This window comes from Leucoraja erinacea, chromosome 4 (genome assembly GCF_028641065.1).
Source record: "Leucoraja erinacea ecotype New England chromosome 4, Leri_hhj_1, whole genome shotgun sequence".
In the NCBI taxonomy this organism is placed as follows: Eukaryota; Metazoa; Chordata; class Chondrichthyes; order Rajiformes; family Rajidae; genus Leucoraja; species Leucoraja erinaceus.
The window spans coordinates 56,336,896-56,357,100 of NC_073380.1; the positions used below are offsets into that span (position 1 = coordinate 56,336,896).

Consider the following 20,205-nt stretch of genomic DNA (forward strand, 5'->3'; position numbering starts at 1 on the left):
ATATATCGTCACTTTCTCTTTCAGCTGCCTCAACTGTGAGAGTGGTACGCAGTTAAAATTTGATGATCGAGAGAAACTTGTGCATTTAAAAAAAAAAGAAATGCCAAAGGCAAAACCACTCTGGCGCTGTCAAATTACGCTTGATTGATATGAAAGGCTATGGTAACTTGCAGGACTATGTTGTGGTCATATTTGCACATGGACTTCAAGTGCATGAAGAATTGGTATGCGTTAGTTACTAGATCTGTGCATGGTTCCTATATAAACAAACCAGGGATAATTGGTATACTTTTGAGGTTTTGCATATCATTACGTTTGCTCTTGTTTCACATTTTCATTAGATAATTTAGTCTTTAGAAGTTTTGAAAAGCATTGGTCTGCTTTTCACTAAATTCATGAGTCAAGTGGCTCTTAAAATTGACATTGGAAAAATGAGTGGAGAGAGAATGATGTTTCTGTGATTAGTTACAAACGTGAAGATACAACGAGACGTCAAGGTAATAGAGACAAGAACAGTGACTGGTTAACAGTGGTAGAGTACCAATAAAACATTGATTGGAAAAAATAAAAATGTTGATTATATTTTTAAGTGGTGAAACATTGTGTGCAATTCTGGTTGCCTCATTATAGGGAGGATGTGGAGGCTTTGGATAGTGTGCAGAAGAGATTTACCTGTTTGCTCCTTGGATTAGAGCAGGGGTTCCCAACCTTTTTCGTCTTGTTTGTCCCTGGCAACTTTAATAGCACATAACATAGTTATTTCACTTATTTATGAACAACTAATGATCAACAGATACCAGTATACCAGTACCAAACACAGTCAGTCAATGAGAAAAAAATGTACAAATCCAGAATCAACAAATTTACCCTCTGGGTAGGCAAAGTTTACCCCCTGGGGCAAGTCACCCCAGGTTGGGAACCCTTGGGTTAGAGGGTATTAGCCATAAGACCTTTAGGTTAGTTTAGAGATACAGTGCGGAAACAGACCCTTTGACCCACCGAGTCCGTGCCGACCAGCGATCTTCGTACACTAGCACTATCCTTACATATGATGGACAATTTACAATTTTTACTGAAGCTAATTAACCTACAAAAATGTATGTCTTTGGAATGTGGGAGGAAATTGGAGCTCTTGGAGAAACCCCACGCGGAGAAATACCATTCAGACATCACCCAGTCAGAATCGAACCTAGATATCTGGCGCTGTAAGTAGCAATGTTACAAAATTTAGAGATTTAAAAAATCAAGCCTGCAATTTATTCCATCAGATGAAGCATAAAAAAAAAGTTTAATTTGACACCTAATTCACTTTCATATCTTCAGTATTAAAAAAGTTATAGCCATTTTCATACTCGGAAATTAGTATCGTGTTCCCTATTGCTTTTCCATTGACTTAACACAAAAGCTGTGATCGAGGACAGTCAAAAGCCCATAACTTTCTTAAAAATTAAGAGAACTGAATGAAATTTTCAGTTATTATAGATTGAAGCATTCTGAAACAAATATAAAACATCTTACTTGGATGACCTGAAATTAAAGCCTATAATTAGTTAGTTACCTAATTGTAGTTAATTACAAAATTGACCGTTGTGACGGAAATAGTAATAAACACCCAGCCTTGAAAATTCAAAAATGTGATATTCTCAAGATCAGACCTTTAATATTATTGTATTATATGCTGTAAGACCGTAACAGATAGGTAAATAAATTACAATTTCCATCAATAGGCCATCTTTATGGAGAAGATCAGTTGCTAGCTCGTACATTGGCATATCATAATCAGTAGCATCATCATACTCCGCAGATTGTAACCAATAAGCAACTCTGTACACCTTGTTTTTCCTCAACTTTTCAATTTTGGCATTGTGAACTACAAGCTTTTGCTCTTCATACCACGCATGACATGCCTTTCTGCCCACTACTTTCCCATTGTCCTGTAGATTCAATTTCTTAAGAAAAGGATAATTTTTTTAAATAGCCTAAGTATCCAAATAACAAACTAATCCCATTCACACAAGAATTCACAATATAACATGATTTTTAAATCTGACTGTCATGAATTTATATGCCAGATGGAAGGAATTTAATGTTTAATTCCCATAAATTAATCTAGAACCATCCACTCTCAATATAATCAAAATTGTTATTTTTTGCTCAATAAATGTGGCTAAAGCTGTTGTGTATATTTAGTATAAAAATATTGATTATGGATGGACAATAACACAAAATATAGACGATTTAGATGCTCTTATGACATGATTGTCCAAAAAAAATGAGTATTTAAATCATCTTGCGAGTGGGTGATTCTGGAATGCGATTGTTTGTGTGAATTTGAATGCCGTATCGGCAGGTAAGGCACTGCCGATTCGTATGGGGCCCAAATAACATTTTCGCAACGTAAAATTAGATTAAAGCCACCCCATGAAGCAAGATTATATGTAAAATAGACGACTCGCCCTTTGTTTTGTCCTATTATTATGATCCGTCATGTTGTAGGCGTTGAGGGCGTTCGAAGTCGCTTTTTATTTTAATCCAACTATTAAATTGTCCAGCGAGTTATATTAAAAAAAAGGGAACGGAAGTCTGATCGATTTTTCTTCATCAACTAGCAGCCCGAGGAAATCCCTCTCCGACACGCGATACAAACCCGCATTTTAAACCCCCCCCCCCCCCCCCCCCCCCCAAAGACGCCAAAACCACGCACGCAGCCCGTGGCAGATCTGCAGCGCCGCTGAAGGTAGGATTTGTAACCTCGCTACTGAAAGGCAGCAACTCTACTGCTGCGCCACCATGCCGCCCCAAATTGGACGTTAGGGAAGTTGGACATTTTTGGGTTGTTTGCTCAGGAGCGTCAGAGGCCGAGGGGAGACCTGAGGTATATAAAATTAAATTTTGTTTTCAAATTTGTTGCTTTTAAATTTAAATTTGTTTTTCAATAAAACATTCTTGACCTGAAAGAAGTATATAAAATTATCAGAGGCATAGATGGGGTAGACAGCCAGAACCTTCTTTCCTCAGAGTGTAAATGACAAATACTAGAGGCCATGGGTTTAAAAGAAGAGGGGTAAGTTTAAAGATGATATACAGGACAGGGGTTTTCACAGAGAGTGGTGCATGCCTGAAACACACTGCCAGGGATGGCGGAAGCAGATACAATGGTGGTACTGAAGAAGCTTTTAGATAGGCATGTGAATGAACTGGGAATAGAGGGTTATCAATCACATGCAAGCAGAACAGATTAGTTCATTTTGGCATCATGTTCAGCGCAGGCATCATGGATTGAAAGGATGGTTCCTTTACTGTACGCTCCTATATTCTAGATATTCTATGTTGATATTCAGACACATCTGGGTTTCCTTATACATGCCACTGAAAGTTAACATGCAGATACTGAAAGCAATTAGGAAGGCAATAGGGACATTGGACTTTATTGCTTGAGGATTTGAATACAAGAGTAAAGACACCTTACCAAAATTATATACCACCACTCTGTGTGAATGCAATTGCCCTGCACATCTCCTTTAAACTTTGCGCCTCTCGCGTTAAATGAATGCCCTATGGTTTTTGACATTCCACCCTGAACAAAAGGTTCTAACTATCTGCACTGACTATGCCACTCATATTTTTATCAGGTCTCCCCTCAGCCTCCGACGCTCCAGAGAAAACATCCAAGTTTATCCATTCTCACCTTATGGATAATACCTTCTAATCTTGGCAGCATTCTGATAAACCTCATCTGCATCCTCTCCAAAGCCTCCACATTCCTCCTGTAAATGGGCAATCAGAACTGCACACAATACCCCAAATGCGGCCTAACCTAAGCCGTATAAAGCTGCAACATGACTTCCCAACTCATAAACTGAAATGCCCCGACCGATGAAGGCAAGCATACCATGTTGCTTCATTACCACTCTAGCTCCCTGATGTGTTCCCACTATCAGGGAGCTATGTACTCGGACTCCAAGATCTCTCTGTACATCAATGCTGTTGCTTTATTTTTGTTAAAAAGAAGGCAGTTGTTTTTACAGCTTTATTGTCATACTTAGCGCTGATATATTTCTTTCCGAGCTGATGACTTTACGCACATCGCAAGTGGAGAACTGCGCTGCATTTAGCTTCCTGAGTTATGAAAATGTGAAAGCAATGATCTGTATTGTAGCACACAGGGAGTGTTTAATCTTTTATACCACCCCTGAGTCTGGAAATATTATGTTGTGCAAGCTGTGACAGCCCACTCTATCTATTTACTCAAGTGCGAGTAGTCGTCAAACTGTTTGGTCCGCGGGGAGGCCGAGTGATTGAACGAGAATGCAACAATGTTTTGCTAAAGGGGAAGTTTAAGAGTGCCAAAAAAGTTATCATCCCTTGCCTCTGGGTAAGACGAGGGAAGCAAACCCTCTGGATGAATGTAGACAAATTTCTTTCAAGGAAAATAAACTCTTTATTCTCTTAGATTCATAAAAGGTTCTGCAGTGGATTTGAGTTTGTAAAACATTTGGCAGAGCATGTTGTGAGAAAATGTATGTCAGATTCTGTAATAGTCTTTACTTTTCCTTCAGTTTGGAACGGAAGAGGGAAGTTTAAAAAAAAAGATTTACAAGATACGTTCCTGTCTTAAGACATCATTAGCAAATGAGAGGCCACATTTGGAGGATCTTTGAGTTTGCCAAGAGTTTTGTATTCTCATACAGAGAATGTGGGGATGGATGCATTAGTTCCTATTAAAAAAAATTACAGGTTTAGAGATATGGGAGGATTAATAGTTTTTAATTGTTTTGAGACTATGTTGACGGTGGATCAGTGATCCATGCAATTTAATTTCTTTGTAAAACATTGAACATAATCCTCTGCAGGGTTATTTCACTCTGGATGTTACCCGAGCGAAATCGCGAATGTATTGCTCTGCTAATGCAGGTGGTGTACATGTCTAACATTCATTTCCCAATAGACTGCCTAGGCCATTTCAGAGGCAATTGAGAAACAACCACTGCTGTCTCTACCAACAAGACGTGGGTTGAGAATGCTTTGTATTGAAAGATAGAACTAGTTTTAATTTTTTTGAAGAGGATCTTTCACTCTAATAGTCCCTCATAAAACCATCTCACAACATGCCTAAATAGGATTTCAACTTGTGTCTCCATCCGAAACATCGCTATCCAATCCCTCCACAGATGCTTCCACAATTACTCCAGCAGTTTGTGTTTTGCTCAAGATTTCAGCATCTGCAGTTCATTATGCCTCAATAAAATACTGCTGTGCTCCTGGTGAGGCCTAAAGAGAACATTCAACTGAATGAGACATTCAGCACCCATAGTGAAGTTCTGGGCCTTACCATGAAATTATATCTTCTGCATTTTAGGGTGGTTACACATTTGAAGGTCTCAGGATATAATTATAGTGTCTTCAGCTCTACCATTGACTTTCAATGTTAATGCAATGTAATCTGGGGTAATAGTTCTATACTGTTCACTTTATCCATAGCTGCTTTAGACTTTAGAGATGAAGCACAGAAACAGGATCTCTAGCTCACCAAGTCCACGCCGACCATCGATCACCTCATACACTAGCATTATCCTACACACTGGGGCCAATTTTACAATTCTACTAAATCCATTTAACCTACAAACTTGTACGTCTTTGGAATGTGGGAGGAACCAAACTACTTGGAGAAAATTCAAGCGGCCACAGGGAGAATGTACAAACTCCTTTCAGGCAACACCCGTAGACAGGATTGAATGGGCCTGTCCCACTTAGGCGATGTTTTAGGCGATTGCAGGAGACTATGCAGTCGCCACGGGTGGTTGCCGGGGAGTCGCCTTCATGGTCGTGAGGAGTTCCTGCATTCTGGGAATTAGTCGCGGCCTCATTATGGTCGCCGCAAATTTTTCAACTTGTTGAAAAATTAGCGGCAATGAGAATGAAGCCGCCATCGAGAGTAGCGAGAATTCTCGTACCATAGGTGGGTGGCCAGGAGGTCAAATGTTCTCGTAGGTTGGAGCCGGTGCTGACCGGTGAATTTCATTGGCTCATTGGGGAAAAAAACCGTAAGCAGTAGCTTTCAGAACCAAGGATAACCGACCGGTAATGTTAAATGTCCGCCGAGCTTCATAGTCGTGTATCTCTGGCTTCTTAAAAGTTGTCTCCACTACTTCTCCCTCCTTCTCCGTCCATCTCCCCCTCCCCCCTTTTAAAGGACTTACAGTACACTGCTTCAGCCGTCTTAATTACTGCTCCTACCTTCTTGTTCATTGCTGTGTGTGATCTCTGGAACTCTCTGCCACAGAAGGTAGTTGAGGCCAGTTCATTGGCTATATTTAAGAGGGAGTTAGATGTGGCCCTTGTGGCTAAAGGGATCAGGGGGTATGGAGAGAAGGCAGGTACAGGATACTGAGTTGGATGATCACTCCATGACCATATTGAATGGCGGTGCAGGCTCGAAGGGCCGAATGGCCTACTCCTGCACCCTAATTTCTATGTGTCTGTATCACCTTGGCTTTGCACCGTGTGAATTTCAGACAGCGAACCCCCCCCCTCTCTTGCCCTGTCCCCCGCCTGCGATTTGTTTGTCTGTGTTCCACTCTGATAGTCGTCGGCAGTCGCCTGAAAAACCACTAGGGGCGCCGTGCCCCTAGTGGATGGGGGAGGGTAAGGGGGAAACCGTTTCTCAGTCACATCCTGTCGAGGATGCGACTATTCTCTGAGTCGCGTCCTCGTCCCGTCCCCTCGCGGCCTACCAACTGGATTGGTGTGCCTTTCCTGCCAGAGACCGACCAGACGTTCAATGGTGGCGCAGCACTGTATTCATTGCGGAGCAGGCGATGCCTTACCTGGGATCGCCGTTTGAAGCTTCGGAGTGTTGGGACCTGCTGCTTCAACATCGTGGTGCTCAGGTTTGTGGAGCTACCAGCCGCGGGTGGCACTGACTTCAACATAGCGGAGTCCTGGGATCCCTTTGCTGAGGGCCACCAGTGTGAATCTCCGCCCAGCTCGGCCTGTGGACTTCGGAAGCCGCGATATCCGGTAGGAAGTGGCCGATTCGGAAGTCCAAACTGCTGAGAATGTTCTTCCGTTCCGACGCCGGAGTTCCATCATCCCAGCGAGAGAGCCTGAACATCGGGCCGCCCGTAGTGGCGACTGCGGGGGGCTCGGGAGACCCAGACCACGGGTGAGCAACAAAGAGGAGGATGACTGAACTTTGGTGCCTTCCCTCACAGTGGGAAACTTTGATTCCGCAGTGTGGGGATTTTCATGTTAAAGTCTATCGTGTGTTGTGTTCTTCTTTATTTGTATGGCTGTATGGTAACCCAAATCGCACTCTACCAATTGGTGCATGTGACAACAAATGTAAACTTGAACTTGACTTGAAATCGCCTAAGTGAAATCGTCAGAAAGCAGCAGCTCTACCACTGTGCTACCCATTTGAAATTCCTGGTTCACATATGAAAGTATGTATAGCCAGCTGCAGATCACTCTGAAACAAAACAAACAGATTCCTTCCTCTGACCTCACAATTTGCAACTCCTCAATCCTTTTTTGCACACCTATTTTAATCTCTGGCCTTTATCCAACCATCTGCTATCAAAAATCACCCTCACCTATGTTCACCTATTAACTGCCACGCTTTGTCCTGCCTCTCCCGTCTCCCACATTTCTTCCCTCCCCACCGCCCGCAAATCAGACTGAGGCGGTAGAGGGAGTCGGCAATGGTGGCAAACTCCGGTCAAGGGACGGTAGGAAGAACCATCTTGTCTTCCGTGCCTTAAAGGTCAGCTGCGGGCTCCCCCCATCCCCCCCCGGGCAAGAAGGTTGAAGGTGGACGGGCAAGTAGAAATTTTGCAGGACGACTGGATGGAGGCGACGGCTGCAACAGACCTTGATAGCCAGCTGCAGTTGGGACTGTGTAATGACGCCAAAACGTGGCGACTATTGCATATAGCCTCAATGGGCTGCTTCTATGCATTATGTACTTAACAAGGGATTGTACTTATGCATGGCAATAATCTTACTGAACTGTATGCAAATAAAGGATCTCACTGTACCTTGGTACACGTAATAATAAAGGAATCATTGAACCATTGTCCATTCCTCCAATTCAGTCATACGTATAACCTGTCTGATGCACCGTTCCCCCCCTCACCTTAAACATATGTCCTCTGTTTCTCGATTCCCCTACTCTGGGGAAAAAGACTTGATCTCTTCCTCACATGATTTTGTACACCTCTATAAGACCATCCCTCATCCTCCTGCGCTCAAAGGAATAGAGTTCTAGCCTGCTCAACTCCTCCGTATAGCTCAAGCCCCCGAGTCCTGGCAATATCCTCGTAAATCTTCTCTGCACCATTTCCAGCTTAACCTTGCATGAATGTGAATTCTGAGGGAACAGCAGCTATACGTGTGTCTGTTTGTAATGTTGGCAGTCAGGAGAAGCTCCAGTGTGGTGAAAATATTCTAGAAGCTGAAAAGGAAGTTGAGCCTTAAACCTAGGAGAACAGTTTAAATTTTTCCATATGTTCACTTTTATGTAATATGATTGCGGTGGTAGTCTTTGTGTGAAGTTAATTGCTGTTGGAAATCGTGAATGGAGAAGATTGATGACAGTTGTGGTCACACTGCAACCATCAAATATCGTTCCTTTGAAAGAAAAGTAGCACAAGGTTAATTAAGCCAGATTTAGTTTGCCTCATTTATAAATGCATCTATCTATGTAAACGCATACAGCCCCCAGGTACCTGCCATTCTCCGAGTCTTTTGTACATTGTCTATTTTTATTGGCTCTCCATGGGCATCCATTTAAAGATATATTTATTTTGAAAGAACACAGTTGTATTGGAATTACCTGCTTGAGACCTGTGGCTTCCTGACTGGTCTGTGTAAAATCAATCACATTGTCTTTCAGTAAGTAGCCCTGATTACAGTTCTGCCACATCAAATATCCTTTGGGGCAGAGTGTTGCCCACCCAGTTAATACATTTAGCATTTGAAATGTTGCTGTGGGTATCCGCTCCTGAGGTATTTGAAATAAAGTCCAGGTAATTATGTGTAAGAAGGGCCACACACAAACTGGAGGAACAGCACCTCATATTCCGCTTGTGTAGCTAACAACGTAAAGTTATGAACAACAATTTACCAATTTCAGGTAACATCCCATCTCCATGCCCTGATTCCCCCCCCCCCCCCCCCCCCCCCCCCCCCCACTCTCGTTCTGTGACCCTCCTCCCCACTCCAGTGCGTGTCCATTGAGTTTAGTTCAGTTTCCAGATACAGTTACTTCAGCGCACCGAGTCTGTGCCTACCTGCAATCATTCCGTACACTAACACTACCCTGCACACATTGGGGACAATTCACAATTATACCAAGCCAATTAGCATATATATCTTTTGAGTGTGGGAGGAAACCGGAGATCCCAGAGAAAACCCACACAAGTCATGGGGGAGCATACAAATTTTGTACAAACAAGCACCCGTAGTCAGGATCGAACATGGGTCTCTGGCCCTGTGGCAGTAACTCTACCGCGGGGCCACCGTGCCGCCCACCAACACTGCCTCCCCCTGTACCCTACCACCTATATCCCTCCCTCTGGTTTCACATGTCTCTCCTCTTTGTTCCTAATCTCCTTTTGTATTCTTTTCATCTGCAGCCTTTGCCCATACATCTGCCAATCAAGCTCCACCTCTCTTGTATTCGCCTATCACTAGCCAGGCGCTTCAAGATGCTGCCTGTTCCGCAGAGTTACTCCAGCAAATTGTGCCTCTCTTTGGTATTATAGCATCTGCAGTATAGTTTCTTTGTTATTTCAACTTTAAAAGAGGCTTTCTTAGCGAAATACTCAGAAAACAGAAGTTGCAGCCGGAGATGATTAAATACTCCAAGGGATGCCATGTAGATGAAGTATTGTGTTCATGGATTGGCAAAGGAGTTACTGTCTAATGGAGGTATTAATGAAGAATAATGAAATGGAGGATGTAGATGAATATTCCGGATATATTTCTTTCCCTTTGGGAAATGGAGAGTATCTCTATAACAATATGGTCTGGAGATTTATGACTGATTTGGCGTTCATGATAGCATAGATTGTATTGGAACTGTGAAAATAATGGGCTCAATAGACTTCCATTCATCATTTTAATCTTCATATCTTTGTGTTTTACAAACTACACTGTGTATTTTTGTATATTATATGTCTAATAATTTACTGCAAGTGTAATCTAGGTACATTTTGAGTTTGAGATTAGTTTATTGTCACGTGTACCGAGGTACAGTGAAAAGCTTTTGTCACGTGCTAACCAGTCAGCGGAAAGACAATACATGGTTACAATCGAGCCATTCACAGCGTACGGATACATGATAAAGGGAATAATGTGAATAATATTTATTGCAAGATAAAGCCAGGAAAGCCTGATCAAAGATAGTCCAAAGGGCTCGAATGAGAAATATAGTAATTCAGTTAATTCTGATAATTCTACACAACCAGGTAAGTAAGGACTAAACTATATAGTAGATGCTGGTTTACACAACGGGATTAACTCAATGGGTCAAGCAGCTTCTCTGGGGTACATAGATAGGTGAAGTTCCAGGTTGGGACTCTTTAGACTGATATGTAGTCAGTTAAAGCATTAACATTCCACCTTTTTGGATCTTGGTACTTAACCATCCCAGACTTTTAATTACTCTGGTAAATTGAAACAAAGCAATGTGCACACAAGCAATGCAATGGCTATGCTTGTTTTCCTTGCACAAGAGGAGGCATTGGGGGGAACTGATAGTGAAAACATCCAAAAGGATGAGGGGCATCGATAAGGTAGATAGGAGGAAACCATGCTCCAAAGCAGAGGTATGAAAAAAACTAAAGGCTATAGGTGTAGGGTAAACGGTAGGCAGTTAAGATGGGACCTGAGGAAGAACTACCTGAGTGAATACTGGAGACAAGAATTTCCACACCAATTGGTTGAACAATACTTGTCAAAGTATCGAGTGCTATGGTCCAGGTTAATGGGGTTAGTGCAGATAGGTCTTTTCGACGTGAACATGGTGTGCGATGTGTTTAGATTGGTTTTGAGGAGTATCAGTCATATGCTGCCTTCTAAAATGTAATCTGCTTTGTGCAAGGGACAGAAATGTTCCGTAAAAGGTTTACATTTAAAATTATAAATTACTGAAATTGGACTCTTCGGTGGTGTCGGCAACATGCCGAGGTGTACATGCACACATTTCACACAATGGCCAACTAAATAGCAAATTTGTATACATAAAAAAAAAGTTCAGCTTCATTCAGTAAGTCTTTGTTTGTTTTTTTAGAGAGCAAGACACACTTACATTCTAGGCTTATTACAATTGGAAAAGTTATTGATCTGATTTAAGCCAAGAATTAAGCAGACTTTGGTGAATTTATGTTATTGACTTTAACAAAACATTGTCGGCAGCTGCTTTTTATTATACTTTGTCAGTTCTGATGATTGTTCATGAAAACTGTCTTGAATGTTGTGGCAGTTAGCTGTGATTTGTAAATTATGAATTAGATGAAGACTGCAAACATTGTTCTGCAAACGGTATTTTACAATGGAAAATTATAATTGAGAGAATTGCCTTTCGCTCTTTTCACACAAAGGGTGGTGGATGTGTGGAACGAGCCTCTGGGAGAGGTAGTTGAGGCAGGGACTATCGCAACGTTCAAGAAACAATTAAGCGGGTAAATGGATAGGACAGGTTTAGAGGGATATGGGTCAAATGCAGGAAAGTGGGACTAGTGTAGATGGGACATGCTGGTTAGTGTGGGCAAGTTGGGGTGAAGGGCCTGTTTCTACACTGTTTAACTCGATGACTCTCCCCATATTTAGAACATAATACATGGAACATAAATTAGTACAACAGGGCAACATGTCTGCTGAACATGACGTCACGATAAAGTAATCTCATCTGCCTGCACATGACCTATATCCCTTCATTCCCCGCATTTCCATGTGCCTATCTAAAAGCCTCTGAAATGACCCTATTGTATCTTCCTCCACCATCATTCTCAGAACAAAAGGTTGTGCCTTTCAAAAGAAAATGAGGAAGAATTTATTTAGTCAGAGGGTGATGAATCTGTGTAGTTCATTGCCACGGACGGCTGTGGAGGCCAAGTCATTGGGTATTTTTAAAGTGGAAATTGACAGGTTCTTGATCAGTCAGGGTATCAAACGTTACGAGGAGAAGGCAGGAGAATGGGGTTGAGAGGGAAAGATGGATTAGCCATGATTGAATAGTGGAGTAGACTCAATGGGCTGAATGACCTAATTCTGCTCCTATGACATGAAGTTATGAACCACCTCTGGCAGCGCATATCAGACACCCAACACTCTCTGTAAAAAAAAAAAAAACCTCTTCTTCACATCGTCTTTAAACTTTGCCCCTTTCACCTTAAAGCTATGCCCTCTAGTCTATCAATATAATAATTTCCAAAAGAATAATTCAAAAGATTATTGTGGGCATGAGTTTAAGATTCTGATACTTGTATTAACAATGATATTAGTTTAGCCTTTAAGTACAGCTGTGCAGCACGAGCGGCAGAATGGTGCAGCAGCAGAGTTGCTGCCTTATGGCACCAGAGACCCAGGTTCGATTCTGACTATGGGTGCTGTCTGTATGGAGTTTGTACGTTCTCCCTATGACCGCGTGAGTTTTCTCAGGGTGCTCTGGTTATCTCCCACATTCCAAAGACGTGGAGCTTTGTAGATTAATTAGCTTCTGTAAATGGTCCCTAGAGTGTAGGATAGAACTAGTGGTGGTTACTGGTTGGTGCGAGCTCGGTGGGCCGAAGCACCTGTTTCCACACCGGATCTCTAAACTAAACTAAACGTTTATTTACCTGATTGGTTATCCACTAGAGGGCAGTGGTAAAATCTGTGAGTCATATCACACTTCTTTAACTGCTGTTTGTTGACATATAAAAATATTGCTTTCACGTAGTAGCATTAAAGGTAACGGCAATTTTCAATAGTAAAGCTGTATTTAAAATGGTGTAGTCTTGATTGATGCAATTCTAAATCTCTTGTGTGATTTAAATATTTTAAAAGGTGATAAATGATTTATTTCTTTTTTCTTTTTAAATCTTTTTATTAATTTTTCAAAAACAAAAAATAGTGATAAACATAACAGTGATATTGATACATAGGGATCAGGATTACATTAACAACAAATGTAACCTAAATATAAATCCAGTGTCAAAATACACATTGGGTATAGACCTCCCGGTCTCTATGTAAATACAGATAAATGGTTAAAAGAGAACTTGTATATATAAAAACAAAAAGAGAAAAAGAGAAAAAAAAAGAGAAAAACAAAACCCCCTAAACTAAAATAAGCAAAACAAAAGAAAACAGAATCTGGGCTGCAAAAAATTTCAACAATTTAGACCCGTTTGTCGTCAAATCCGTTCCACCGTATAAAGGTAAAAAAATATTATAACGGTTGTAGAGGGACCAATTTATCTAGTGTGAAAGTATTGAATAAAGCTTCCCCAAGCCCTATCAAATTTAACCAAGGGTTCAACAATGTCACAATGTAATTCTTTCTAAATTTAAACATGATATCGTTTCAGAATACCAATGGCATGTGGTAGGAGGATTAGAGTCTTTCCATTTAAATAAAATAGATCTTCTGGCAATTAATGTAGTAAAAGCAATCAACCGACGGGCTGAACGGGACAGATGAATAGAATCTAACATTGGTAGGCCAAAAATTGCAGTAATTGGATGAGGTTGTAAATCAATACCTAAAACTACAGAAATAGTATCAAAACATTTTTTCCTAAAGTGGGCAAGACCAAAACATACGAGTCAGCGAAGCCACTTCAGAATTACATGTCACAGGTAGGATTTATATGACCATAAAAACGAGCTAACTTATCTTTTGACGTATGTGCTCTGTGAACCACCTTAAATTGTATCAGAGCGTGTCTTGCACACATTGAAGAGGTATTGACTAATTGAAGGATCCTCTCCCATTTCTCGAAAGGTAAAGAAATTTGAAGTTCTCTTTCGCAATCATCCTTAATTTTATCAGATGCACCTACTTGTAATTTCAAAATCAACTCATAAATAGTCGTTATTAAACCTTTCTGATAAGGGTTCAAATGGAAAAAAAATTCTGAGATTTCAGTTTGATGTGATAATGGAAAAGTGGGTAAAGTAGCCTTCAAAAAATGTCTAATTTGTAAATATCTAAAAAAATGTGAATTAGGTAGATTATATTTATTGGAGAGTTGTTCAAAAGATATAAAACAACCGTCTAAAAACAAATCACGAAAAAATACTGATCCCTTCCTCTTCCATAACAGAAAGGCTTGATCAATACTAGAGGGTTGAAAGAAAAAATTAGATATGATAGGACTCGATAAGATAAAATCATTCAATCCACAAAACTTATGAAATTTAAACCATATTTGCAATGTGTCTTTTATTGGGTTAATCGTACATTTATTCAATCTCGTAATTGTAAAAGGTAGGATAGAAGCCAATGATAACCCTTGCATAGAATCACGTTCAAGATTTATCCATCCTGGGCATTAGGTATATTCTAAATCCTTTGTCCAAAACGTTAAATAACGAGCAGTAAATGTCCAATAATAAAATTTAAGGTTCAGCAGTGCTAAACCACCATCTTTTTTTAAATTGCTGTAAGTATTTATTGCTTAGTCTGGGATTTTTATTCTGTCACATATATGATGACATTTCTGAATCAATAATATCAAAAAAAGATTTAGAAATAAAAATAGGTATAATTTGAAAAATATATAAAAATTTAGGTAGAATAAACATTTTAATAGCACTGATTCAGCCGGTTAGGGATAAGGACATTGGTGACCATTTAGTAAACTGTTGTCTGACATGGTCAATTAAGGGCGTAAAATTGGCTTTAAATAGGTCCTTGTGTTTCTTGGTAATCTTAATACCTAAATAAGTAAAACAGTTGGTAGTCAATCTAAATGTAAACTGCCCATAATTCGAAATTGGATTGTTTAGTGGAAAAAGCTCACTCTTACTAAGATTTAATTTATGACCAGAAAAACGACTAAATTGATTAAGTAAAGCTATTATTGCAGGAATAGATTTCTCTGGATTAGAAATATATATTAACAGATCATCTGCATAGAGAGATAGCGTGTACTCGGCTTGTACTCGCTAGAATTTAGAAGATTGAGGGGGGATCTTATAGAAACGTACAAAATTCTTAAGGGGTTGGACAGGCTAGATGCAGGAAGATTGTTCCCGATGTTTGGGAAGTCCAGAACAAGGGGTCACAGTTTAAGGATAAGGGGGAAATCTTTTAGGACCGAGATGAGGAAAACATTTTTCACACAGAGAATGGTGAATCTCTGGAATTCTCTGCCACAGAAGGTAGTTGAGGCCAGTTCATTGGCTATATTTAAGAGGGAGTTAGATGTGGCCCTTATGGCTAAAGGGATCAGGGGGTATGGAGAGAAGGTAGGTACAGGATACTGAGTTGGATGATCAGCCATGATCATATTGAATGGCGGTGCAAGCTCGAAGGGCCGAATGGCCTACTCCTGCACCTAATTTCTATGTTTCTATGTCTTATTCCCATGGAGAGTACCAGAAATATTGGGGGATTCCCTAAGAGCAGTGGCCAAAAGTTCCAAAGCAATATCTAACAATAAAGGGCTTAAAGGCCAGCCCTATCTAGTACCTCGAAAGAGCCCAAAGAAAGGGGATCTCTGATTATTGGTAAGTACAGAAGCCTGAGGTATATGATATATCAGCTTTATCCAAGAGATACATTTTGGACCAATCTTACATTTTTCAAATGTATTGAATAAGTATTCCCATACTACTCTATCAAATGCCTTCTCAGCATCGTGAAATGATTTCTTGCCCTTTCTCCGCTGTCCTACGGATTGACACACTGCCTGGAGATGATCTTTTCGGTAACAGGCAGAACAAACGGACTTGATATACGGGTGATGATGAGCAGTCGAGCCGCCCCAGTAGCAGGGTTTTGATCCTCTCCTCACAGGGGAATGGCTCTTCTGAAACATTCTGGAGTTTTATTTGAAGCAGTATATACAATATTCATTAATCTCCTAACGTTAAAGTATGAATAACGATTTTTAAAACTTGTCTGATCTTCAGAAATAATTTGCGGTAAAATGTTTTCCAATCTCATAGCTAATATTTTTGAAAGAATTTTAGAATCTACATTTAACAATGATATAGGTCTATAGTAGGATATTTATGTTTTTTAAGAATTAAAGAGATAGATGCTTCATAAAAGAATTGTAATTTATTCATTAAAATGGCTTCTTTAAAAACTTTGCATAGCCAGGGGGACAGTAAACTTGAGAAATACTTAAAGAATTCCACTGTATACTCGTCTAAGCCAGGAGCTTTACCAGAGTTCATCAAAAGGATTGCTTTCTGTATTTTCTCCTCCGTGATGGGTTCATCTAACAACAAAGACTCTTTACGTGATAGATTTGGCAAGTTCAGTTTCTTTAAAAACTCATGCATTATATTGGAATCAGTAGGAAATTCTGATTGATATAGTAAGGTATAAAATTCTTGAAAGGATTTATTAATTACATCATGACCTACTGTCAGAGTACCATCTCGTTTACTAACTTTAGTAATCTGACGTTTGGCTCTCACAGCTTTCAATTGATTGGCAAGTAATTTGCCAGATTTATCACCATGTATATAAAATTGACTTTTGGTTTTAAGTAGTTGATTCTCAATTCGGTGATACTAATAACAAATCATGTCTCATTTGAAGTTCAACTCTATTCTTATAAAGCTCTAAACTAGGAGCTTTTGAATATTTTTAATTAATTTCTTTAATCTCATCAGCCAATATACGTATTTCATTTTTAATTTGTTTTTTCATCTCGCGGAGTATGAAATAATTTGTCCACGAAGATATGCCTTAAAAGCATCCCAGACTACCCCATTCAATATTTCTTCAGTAGAATTTGTTGAAAAGAAAAAGGCAATCTGATCTTTAATAAAATGAACAAAATTCAAATCTTGAAGCAAAGTAGTCCTCTCCAAATGTTAAAAAAACGTTGATTATCCTCCTTCCTCACATGAGTTTCCTGAACAAAGATAATCTGAGCATTTAGTCTACGAAAATCTATAAAGATTTTTTTCCTCTTAATGGGATGGTTCAAACCATTAGCATTCCATGAGAGAAAATTAATAACTTTATCCATATTGCTTGTAAAAATCATGTGGAATGTAAAGGGTTAATTTTGTAGACCACAGTAATTCATGAGACTGGAAGGAAAAGAATCTAAGGCGGAACCGGAAGTTACGACATTTCAAACGTTTTTGTAGTTCTAATACAGCCCAGATAGAAAAAACTAAACTAAAAGCACAAGTCCCAACCCCCACCCACGCAAAGCACAAAACTGACCAGTAGGCCGTCAGTACGCTACCTATCCTCTCCCCTAGCCCCGTCTTTCTAGCAACAGCTCCACAAGTAGAGGAAAAGTATATTTACCACTCAGTAGTCAAAACAAATTAATATCATGGTTAGAAAATACATGCAAGCTGTGAAAAACAAGGACTGCTCCATATTGTTTGTCCAAAGAATGAAGAGAAGAACCTTCGGAAGCCATTTTGCAAATGGAAAATCTAAGAAAACAAGATCCAAAACAGTCGTAATGTTATTCAAAAAATCAGTTACCGAAATAAATTCTTACTTATTCTAAAAAACCCAAAAGCGGGTCATTAAAAATAAAAAACAATATCTTAAAAATCTTAAAAGTCAAAGTATAATCCCATCATATTAATATTCCAAAAAATAACAATATCTTAGAGAACTTAAAAGTTAAGGTATGATAACATCATGTTAATGTTCCGAAAAATAATTAAAAAATAACTCGTTATTTTTACTAACAATGTTAGTACCTCCATCTATGTAAAGCACTTTGGTCAACGAGAGTTGTTTTTTAAATGTGCTCTCGAAATAATAGTGACTTGACTTGAACTCATCAGGTTAAATTCTTAATCATTTACAAAATCAAACAATTTAAAAAAAAAGATAACTATAGTAGTAAGAGAAAGAGGAATCTAAAATCTAAAATCGTAATAAACATCCAAGAATGAGAAAGCATTATGTTGTCAAATTAGGAATAAGAGATCTCAGATTGTAACTCAACCGGCTCTCAGCAGTTCTTCGTCGCAGCTCGGGGGGGGGACGGGACACAGTGAACACTGTCCACCCCCAGTCATAGTGATGCCTGCAGCAATGTCTAAACTATAAGTTCAAGGGATACTGGCAGAGAAAACAATATAAAGTTTATACACGATCTTGATAAACCTCCGGAAAGCAGGAAGCATCTTGCGGGTTGTTGAAGACTGAATGTTACCATCAGGGAGTTGTATTCGGAATCTGGCTGGTTAGGGCAGGGCATATCTGCTTCTTAAATAACTCAGACATTACCTTATAGAAAGGCAGTCTTAGTCCCATAAGTTCGCGGCTGTAGTCAGGTAAAATACGAAACTTGCAGTCTTTGAATTCGATCATGCCCGATCTTCTTGCTGATTGGAGGGTATTTTCCTTCATCTGCAAAAAGTGGAACCGGACAATCAAATGTCTCGGTTTGTCTCCGGGACCGGGTTTTTTCCCAACCCAGTGTGCACTATCCAAAATTGGCAGATCTCCAAACTGCTTGGCGCCGAAAATCTCCTTTAGCATTCTAGAAACATATTTAATAGCTTTGTCACCTTCCCGACCTTCAGGCAAACCAACAATTTGCAGATTCTGCGGACAGCTTCTATTTTCCAAGTCCATATTTTTAATCTTGTACTGTTCGAGTGCATGGAAATTCTCGGTCATTTTCCGTTCCAATGCAGCAATCTTCGCATCTCTTTCCTGACCCAGGGCTAGCAAAGTAGCAATTTGTTCCTTCTGTTCATGACACTCAGTTTAGACAATAGACAATAGGTGCAAGAGTAGGCCTTTTGGCCTTTAAAGCCAGCACTGCCATTCAATGTGATCATGGCTGATCATCCCCAATCAGTACCCCGTTCCTGCCTTCTTCCCATATCCCCTGACGCTATTTTTAAGAGCACTATCTAGCTCTCTCTTGAAAGCATCCGTAGAACCTGCCTCCACTGCCCTCTGAGGCAGAGAATTCCACAGACTCACCACTCTCTGTGAGAAAAAGTGTTTCCTTGTCTCCGTTCTAAATGGCTTACTCCTTGTTCTTAAACTGTGGACCCTGGTTCTGGTCTCCCCCAACATCGGGAACATGTTTACTGCCTCTAGCGTGTCCAAGCCCTTAACAATGTTATATGTTTCAATGAGATACCCTCTCATCCTTCTAAACTCCAGAGTGTACAAGCCCAGCTGCTCCATTCTCTCAGCATATGACAGTCCCACCATCCTGGGCATTAACCTTGTAAACCTCCACTGCACTCCCTCAATAGCAAGAACGTCCTTCCTCAAATTAGGAGACCAAAACTGTACACAATACTCCAGGTGTGGTCTCACTAGGGCTCTGTGCAACTGCAGAAGGACCTCTTTGCTCCTATATTCGATTCCTCTTGTTATAAAGGCCAACATGCCATTCGCTTTCTTCACTGCCTGCTGTACCTGCATGCTTACTTTCATAGACTGATGTACAAGGACCCCCAGATCCCGTTGTACTTCTCCTTTTCCCAACCTGACGCCACTTATGCCCCTGTCCTACTTAGGAAACCTGAACGGAAACCTCTGGAGACTTTACGCCCCATACAAGGTTTCCGTGTGGTTCCCGGAAGTTTCCCGGCGGTTTTTGTCAGTCTCCCTAATGGTCGAAAGTGGTTTCCGCTTCTTCTATTTTACCGGCGATTATTTGAAAAAATTCAAATCGGTAATTTTTTAGTTGAAGCCGGTTGCGATGCTAGTTGAAGGTGGTTGCCGGAGGTGGCAGGTAGTGAACCTTCCACTACCTGCAACCTCCGGCAACAACCTTCAACTGCCAGTAACCTCCGGAAACCACCTTCAACTAGCATCGCAACCGGCTTAGACTAAAAAATTACCGATTTTTAAAACGGCAACCTATTTTTAGCCGTGGCCGGTTTCGAATTTTTTGAAATAATCGCTGGAACATAGAAGAGGCGGAAACCACTTTTGACCATTAGGGAGACTGAAAAAAACCTCCAGGATCCGCACGGAAACCTTGGGTGGGGCGCAAAGTTTCCAGAGGTTTCCGTTCAGGTTTC

At 40.3% G+C, this 20,205-nt stretch overlaps 1 protein-coding gene across 6 annotated transcripts in view; it reads left to right on the plus strand.

The window, feature by feature from the left end:
* Window positions 1–20,205, plus strand: part of LOC129696443 (intermembrane lipid transfer protein VPS13B-like) — an 811,841-nt gene that overhangs the window by 511,518 nt on the left and 280,118 nt on the right. The gene's annotated exons all lie outside the window — the stretch shown is intronic.